The sequence below is a fragment of the Sinocyclocheilus anshuiensis genome, unplaced genomic scaffold, assembly GCF_001515605.1.
Source record: "Sinocyclocheilus anshuiensis isolate Anshui unplaced genomic scaffold, SAMN03320099.WGS_v1.1 scaffold1677, whole genome shotgun sequence".
NCBI lineage: Eukaryota > Metazoa > Chordata > Actinopteri > Cypriniformes > Cyprinidae > Sinocyclocheilus > Sinocyclocheilus anshuiensis.
In genome coordinates, this window is record NW_015538006.1 from 151,466 (window position 1) to 160,424 (window position 8,959).

Here is an 8,959-nt window from a genome sequence, read left to right on the forward strand (position 1 = left end):
AAATTCCTGCTGGGCGCTGATTTTTTACTGAATAGAGGGAGAAATTGTCAGTAAAAGAGCGAGAGCACTGCAGGTCATTTCGAGGAAGAGTGTAGTGTTTTGTTGTATGAGACTGAAAATGTGTCTGTGTCCGTATGAATGTCTGTATGAGTGATGGTGAATGTATGAGGAAATAAATAAATTCCATATTGGGTGGGTACTAGCTGCGCACCCCTTCCTGGCAGAGTGTGGACGCAGCTCTTGCCACACCCGAGAGGGATGAATGAATGCATTAGCCCTATAGATAAAGGGAAAAAATATTAATGCTTTAGCCCTATAAAAGGGAAAATTAATGAATGATGAGCCCTGTCTGGATAAAGGGACGAGCAGTGTGAATGTGTTTAGGAAAGTAATATCAATAAAAATTGAATCTTTTATAGGCTTTTGCATTTTGATGTCTATGTGAAAGAGAAGGAGAAAATTTTTCAGAGATCAGTGCAGTAGAAGTGAGATCAAGGCAGTAAGTTAGATAAGTATATTAAAAATAATTATAAGTGTGGAAAAAATAGTAAAAATAAGTAAAGATAAAGAATTATTTTTTATAAAAGATTACATACTGAGTGATTGTAAAATAGAGTTGAGACTATCAATAAATACAAAAAAAGGGTAAATGCATCAGACAGAATAAAGATTAAAATTAGGAGAAATTGGTTAAAAGAGTTAAATTAAAATTGAATTATAATAATATAGGAAAAAATATGGCAGTCACTCCAGTGGAAATATTAGGATTAAAATATCCACTGTGTAAAGGAGTTAATAAACAAGATATCAAACAAATGGCAGAAGAGAACAAAAAATCTGGAGACAAAGTGGCCACAGGAGGGGACATTTGAGGTAACATTGTGTGAGGAAATGGAAACTCTGATAAAAAAACATAAAACGAAGAGTATCAGTAAGAAACGAGAAAAAAGAGAAGCAAAAAGGGAAAAAGAGAAAGAAGTGATAGCCATATTTAAAAAGGAAGGGGAGGACATATTAAAAAAATAAATAAAATAAAATAAAAATAAAACAGGCCAGAAAAATACAGAAAGAGGCAGAAAAAAAAATACAAAGAAAAAGGAAAGATTATTTTCTGAGCCGCCCCCCTATTTTGCCCACAGAGGGAGAGTTCCCAATCCTCAAGGGAACAGTAGAAGTAACTGGAAATATGCAAATAGAAGGGCCAGTAGAGCTGGGAGAAAAAAGAAAAAAAAACCTAGATTTGGAATACCATCAGAAATAAGTTCAGATAATGGGTCGGCAATTATACAAAAAACTGTAAAACAAGGATTGCAACAATTAAGAAGAAAAAAAAAAAACAGGCACAAGGGTGCGTCGAAAGGGTTAATAGAACTATCAAGGCCAAAATTAACAAAATATGTGAAAGTACTAAACTTAATTGGATTGATGCATTACCTCTTGCATTAATGAGTTATCGCATGCAAACTAACAGGAACACGCACTTAACACCGCATGAAATGCTTACGGGTCGACCCATGCCTGTGCCATATTGTAGAGGTCCCTACAAAGGACCGCCTCTAGAGCAATTACAAATGGAACTTCGCTCGTATATGAAGAAATTAACTGCCATACATAGAGCTATCTATTTACAGGAAAAAGGAAAAAATTTAATGAGCCAAGGAGAAAGGGACCCTATAAAATGATGAGAGCTACTCCAGCAGCAGTCAAAGTGGGGGGAAGCACAACCTGGCATCATCTGGACCACTGTACTAAAGTTCCCATGGAAAAGACGGAAAGAAAAGAAAAAAGACAATAAAACTATGCTAATCCTGTGATATTCTATGTATGATGTTTTGCATGTGTTTTTATGTTTTTTATACATAACTGTGACAACTACAGGCAAGCGCTGAACCCAGTTGCACGCTCATGCTTATAACATTGTTTTCTATAGAAGTAGAAATTATGGAGACTGGATCTTTTACTCCCTTCCTAGTCAAGTGAGGGGGGAGACGTTTGGTCCTTAAATGTCTGAAACCTAAAATAAGTATTATATGGTTGAAAACAATGAATATTTGTGATAATATGACAAGCGCTCAGCGCGTCCGATCTGGCTCTGCGCCAGGCAAAGCGCGAAAGCGGATTTAAATTCAGCAGTTGATGACGTGACGCACTGAAAGTTCTAATCACACCAGTGTGATCGTACGCTTCAGGGACCAGCCAAGACTGATCACACCAGTGTGATCGTATGCGTCAAAGGGTTAATATCGAGATATCGATATTCTTTACCCAGCCCTAGTTTTTATTCCAGTTTATATGTATTTACGGTCAGAGGATATGTGTTAATGTACAATGTACTAAACAGAAGTAATGTTATGTACTAAAAATGCTAACTAGCACAGCATTATCACACATGTGAATGCCTTGTTTACATATTGAGTGACAAAAGCACTCCAATTGTATTTTACAACCAAATGAGTTAATGTTTGAAAGATTTGTTGAGTTTTGATGAGTATTATAGTCATTTAAATTGTCTGTGATCTTTGTGATCCTGTTTGTATAAACAGGTCAGGTTTTTTTCGTGAGTCTGGAATAAGCTGGGATCTTGAGATGGCGAGCCACCCAGCTAGAGAACCCTAAGCAGATTAAACAAGAGGAAATTCTGCTATTCATCACGTGATCTGTGCCTTAATTGCTGTTACCAGCGGAACTCATCCATTCCTTGTGGTATTTCTCATCAATTACCCCAACACTGAGTATTGCACAGACCTGTTTGTTGCCTTATTGAACATTGCACCATAGAAAATTGCACTACTATGACTTTTGCATTCATTGCATTCATCAATTGGATTTGAAGGACTTTTTCTTTACACACGTACATGCACACTTCCTTCATGGACTGAGAACTGTTCATCTACATTGAATTACTGTTGAGTTTTCTGTATTATTTCAGTTAAAGTGCTATTTGTTGAAAGTAATCTGATTGTTACAACTGTTTCATGTTGTGGGTTAATGGTTCAAATTTAACCAAGTAGGTGTTCTAAATTCCCTATGTATGTTTATAGGGGATGGACTTTTATTATGAATGTGTGCCGCTAGTTGATCATTTCGTGATTTCATTTATTTCAACTTCTCTGAAAAAAGTAAAACCAAACATTTGGGTAAAAGTCATTTTCCTGGTCTGTCATTCATATTGATACACAGAGGAACTAAAGTATCTATTGCACACTATAAGCACTACTGGTTACATTAACTTAATCTATATCACACAAAGAGTACCGTTTTTCTGCAGATATCAGCATGAACACATTTAATAATCATGAATAAATGATTCAGCGATTCACGCATTAACATAGTCAAATACTTTGTTTCTGAATGAATCAGTCGTTTGAATGAATCGGATGAATCTCAATGACTCACTCATTAACAGTCACTTGCTGTCACATACTGGCGGTTTTAATTTCACATTTCAACTTTTTTTATGTTTTAAATTATTTCAAATATAAATATTCAACGTTTTATATTAAAAGCAAAACATTAGGCCTATTTATGCATCTGTAACTGCAGTTTAAATGCATCCATGCATGTCCCTTCTGAGCAGGGGCGTGTCTAGAGCATTTTAAATGGGGGGACCAGTCGGGGGCACTGGCTCAAAAGAGGGTGGCCGGGGGTTGTGTTTGCGGAACGATACGGGGTGGGGTGTTGTGTTTGCTGAACGATGTATGTTAAGAGCACACGTCCAGTTTTGTGTGAGTGAAGGAAATCCGCTTGGGAGTGGAGAGATTCATCCTCGCGCACATGGATCGCGTAACATTATGCGCTCTCTACATTGTCATTAAGATCACACTATAGAAATCGCCTAAAATTAGAAATTTACTAAAAAAAAGCCTATGGCAAGACATTTGGTAGGGGGGCACCTGGGGTGGCCAGCCAAATTTCAGGGGGGGCCGGTGCCACCCCTGGCGACCACGTAGACACGCCCCTGCTTCTGAGATACATGAACTGTGTAAAATACATCTAAATGCTATTTCAGATGCAGATGCAGAATGAAAGACACTAAGTACCGGATGAAGTGCTTCTTATTCTTACCCAAAAATACAAAATGGAAGAAAGAGTTAAAACTGAACACAATCTTGCTACTCAAGCTGTTTATGAATTTTTTTATATATATATTTATTTGCTTCTTTTCCATTTTGCATTTACTTGTACTTTTACTTTCAATACTTAAGTACGTTTAAGATTTAAAAAATACTTTTCGTACTCAAGTACAATAAATATCACATACTTTAAGACTTTTACTCAAGTAATATTCTAAACGGTGACTTCAACTTCTACCAAAGTCATTTTCTGGTAAGATATCTGGACTTTTACTTGAGTATGGCTTTCAGGTACACCACTGCCTGTCGTTTAGTCAAAAATATATGTCTTCTCTGGATACCTCAAAACATTTGGGGAAAAGGGTTGTGACAACTACAGGTTGTGACAATTGTGCCTCTGGAATGTTTGATTACTTGAGTGTGTGTGTTTTTGTGTGGTTTCAGGTTTGCCTTCTCCAAGAACAGATAGCCAACCATCATCCCTATTCCTGACAGTAACGTGTCTATTGGGCAAGCTGAGAAAATGAGTTCAAATGATATTCTGCGTATTAACAGACTCTACTGCAGTATGTTTTAAGTCCTTCGTTCTCCTATTACTTCATTTAAAAGAAAAATTTGAAATCTTTGTCATAGGTTCATAGGTTACTTTGATAAGCAAATGCAGTCTTGTTTACTGCATGTTTATTTTTTTCAGAATTGCACAGACAAGAGCCTGTATGTTATCAAACTTAGAAAACTGTCATTGAAGTTTCACTATTCTTAGTTAAAGAGGACTAAATACTTTACAGATTCAGTTTGTGTTTTTGACTAGCATAATTTTAAAGTTGAGTCTGTTTTTATCTATCAAGTGAGGATTGCAACTTTTTTGGGTAGTTTGGCATGATTAAAATTTTCTAAAACACAGCTGAATTAAATAAAAAAATAACATTTCTCTTCCTCTTTCTTATGATTTATATGCCAGTGATCAGTTGTAAGGTTGCTAACCCCAAACAGAGCCATATACAGTAGGCTAGTTTCTTCTACACTGAAAGGTTGTGCAAGATCCTTCTTTTGAAATGAGGGTCTGTTAAATGGTGAAATTTGGTGGAGCAAATGTTTAAAGGGGTCATATGATGCGATTTAAATTTTTCCTTTCTCTTTGGAGTGTTACAAGCTCTTGGTGCATAAAGAAGATCTGTAAAGTTGCAAAGACTAAAGTCTCAAATCCAAAGAGATATTCTTTATAAAAGTTAAGAGTCAACCACGCCTACCTAAAACAGCTCGTTCTAACACGCCCCCACGTCTACATCACAATGTGGGAAGATTTGCATAACGCCGCCCAAATGTTCACGCAAAGAAAGAAGGCATAACTTTTATTCTCGCTGTTGCCGCCGCGGCCATGTTGTGGAGACACTGTGTGTTTCGTTGTGAAAGCGAAACTACTTTGTTTGGCCTTCCAAAAGAGGACGATATCTGCTTCGTCATGCCTACATTAATGAGGAAAAAAAATTAACTTAAATGATTTTAGCAAATGGCTGCAATATAACAAAGAGTGAAAAATTTAAGGGGGTCTGAATACTTTCCGTACCCACTGTATATATATATATATCACACACACACAGTGCCTTGTATATACATTATACATACAGTATATAGGCTACTGTATATAGGAATATAGGAAACATAATTTTTTTCTCTTATTTCTTTTAATTTGCTAAGAAATCAGATACACTGTTGGACAATAACCAATAAATGATTTGTTAATGTACTACAAACACTTTTTTTAGCCTACTGTATTAAATGCTATGTCAAGTAGCACTGAATTATTCATATACTTTATTTATTACCTGGAGATGATTTTAAAAAGCACAAATAAACCATATATATATATATATATATATAACAATATATAATGTGTGATGCTATGTCAAGTAGCACTGAATTGTTCATATACTTTATTACCTGGAGATGATTTTAAAAAAGCACAAATAAACCATATATTGTCGCAATCGTGTGTTTAATGTCTTCACGTTTCCAAAGGTTTCTGCCTTTTATTCAGATCATACAGTGATAGCTGGATGCTTTTGTTCATATTAGGGATTTCTTGGTACGTGGTAAGTTATTACTTCTATATGAGTCCATCTTGCACTTTCTGCGCCCTCCGGCTTCCAGTATAAATGAAACACACACTGAATGAGAGTGCTGAGTGCTCCGTGATGTTCATCTCACCTCATTCTGGGTACTAATAAAACATTAGGTCATGCACAGACTATCTTGTCTCTTTGAATTTAAATCTATATTCTTTCACACCGGCCCTTTAAAACCTCTATAACACACTTTCCCGAAAAAAGTGCGGGGGACGAATTTAGTGTTATTAAAAGTGTGTGTGTGTGTGTGTGTGGGGTGGGGGGGGGATGTAGAATACGGTCATGCATAATAAAGCATTAGTGTGTGCTTTATGAGTACTAATAAACAGCTAATATAGTAATATGCAAGCAACTAGTTAATAACTAAAGTGTTACATTAAATAAATAATATTATGTTAAAAAAATTAATGTTTGTGTGTGCGCCGCGCCTGTGTGCATATATACAGTATTGGCTAGCGGCAGCTGGCACTCCTTATGTGTGTCTATGTTCTTTAAGGGAAAATGCTTATGCAATTTAGCTTATTGGGTTCATATTCTGATCGCATCTGCTTGCTGGTATATAATATGCATCATCAAATATTTTATAAAAAAAAAAAAGTGTAGTTTACAGCAGAAACGGCAACAAACGATCGTGACTCTGAGAACACTGAGAACAGTGTAGTTTTAGCGTGCAAACAGCAAAAATGGCGAGAAAGACCGTGGCAGCTGCCGTGGCATCTGGGGATGCCACCGGAAGTGGCGCTGCGACCTGCCGCTGCCAGAGAGCGCCAGCTCTTTGCTGCCTGGTACATCATTCACTACCCTCTCCCTCCTTAATTTTTTTAAGTTAGACATCAACTTTCTTAGTATTCCTCAATCCATTTATTATAAACAACAAGAAAAAAATAATAAAGGAATGTCTGTTTTCTGATAATTTTTGTTGTAAAAAGTGGTAGCTAGCAACCTGAGGTATGTAATAGTGTAAGTATATTTTCCTGTGCAACAATAATTTAATATCTGATGACTCAATAATTCCAATTCACCTTTATTCCTCAAGGCACTGTTTGGAAGACAATGATGAGGTGATGTTTCACTCATAATTAGGCTACGGCAGGCATAAAACAAAAGAATATCATCAGCAAAAAATGAACTGGCTTGAATGGCTTTACAACATGCAATTAGCCTACTGTACGCAATTAAATAAAAGTGTCACTATTATTTGATGGTGGATGTGGTGAATAAGCTACCAGTGATAAAATACTGATTTTAAGTCATTGAAAACGATAGTTTTGAGAATATGGTTAAGATCGCGAATATGAGTCAGATTCTGAATGTGGGTAAGTGCGTTCTGACAGTAAATATCAGGAGAGTTTTATGCTATTGCAGCAGTCAGACCCATCCGTGTTGGAAATAGGTCCAGGTCGCAAGACCCGAGCATGTATATGACTTGGTGACATCCAACCATTTAAGGGTTAAGAATAACTCAAACTGATTGAGTTGCAGCGGATTTAATTTTCCCAGCAAGTTTCAAACTAGAATGTTGAAATTCAATTTTGTGTGGTTTTGCACAAGATTAATATGGGGGAAATTGTTAGTGTTAAATGTCCTTTTATGTTGGGATTTTAAAGGGTTACTGTTTTTGAGGGGTTACCATTGTGGTGGAGAGTATAGCCTGTCAAGATGTTGCTTAGAAAAAACAAACACACTACAGTGTGGTGGTATTCTCGTAATGTTATTTAGGACTACATGCGTGCTTGTGTTATTGCTAGCTACTTAGCTAGTAGTGAAAAAAAAATACAGATAGACTTGTGTTAAAATTTCTGATTTTATTTGTTTTATGCAATTTATTTAAGCGTTAGCTACATAAAGAATTTGAGTGAATTTACAGATGAATTGTAAGAAACATTCTCTCTTTTTGTTAACTTAAATCTAACTAAATTAAGTGCTTCAGTGGCAAAGCACAGAAAGTGATTGCAATTGCTTATGTTGCATAAGTGATTGCTTATGTTGCAAATGAGTATTTAAAATTTTAATTTTTAAATAGTGGCAGGCAGCTAAAGTTTGAGCTGGTGTGAAGAATATGAAAGTACATACAACAGTTCGTTTTGGTTCTCAAATCTGATTGGTTGTATCGCTACAGGAACGCCCTTTCACAATTTTGTATCACTCCGCTTGTTCTAGCCGGGTCAATGTGTTTTTTTTTAATTATTCACTGAGCAGTGTTGCCAATTTGGGGATTTTGTCGCCAAATTTTGCTACTTTCTCATTGTAGCTGCGACTTTTTTAATTTTTTTTGCGACAAGGAGCTATATTAGCTATATTTAAATAAAACTAGCGATTTTTTGGAGATTTTTTATTTTTTACTTGGCCACACCCTGCCGTAGGCCCGTGGCCTCTCACGTTTGCTCTCAATCATGCCAATGAGTCTGCGCAGTGATCACACCAGTACGCCACGCCTGCCATGACGCACACCACAATTTCATTTGAGCTAATCATAGAGTACGTTAGTTAACATAAGAAGAAACGTCTAGCTTCGCGGTCTCTCTCTCTCATTAGGATTCGTAGAGTACGTTAGTTAATAGAAGGAAACGTCTAGCTTCGCGGTCTCTCTCTCATTTGGATGAACGTCTTGCCGCATTGTCATTATTTCTCACTAATAAACTAACTGAAGCAGCACATGCCCTTGATACGAATTCTAAAAGTGACGAATGTTTAACTGTCAACTTGAGCTTTGAATCCGTGGCGGAAGGAAGTAGTTCCGCACAAAAGAGGGTTTCATTA

General features: G+C 36.5%; 1 pseudogene; it reads left to right on the forward strand.

Moving 5' to 3' along the window:
- The first annotated feature begins 6,882 nt into the window (after window positions 1-6,882).
- Window positions 6,883-8,959, forward strand: part of LOC107677377 (uncharacterized) — an 18,396-nt pseudogene continuing 16,319 nt past the window's right edge.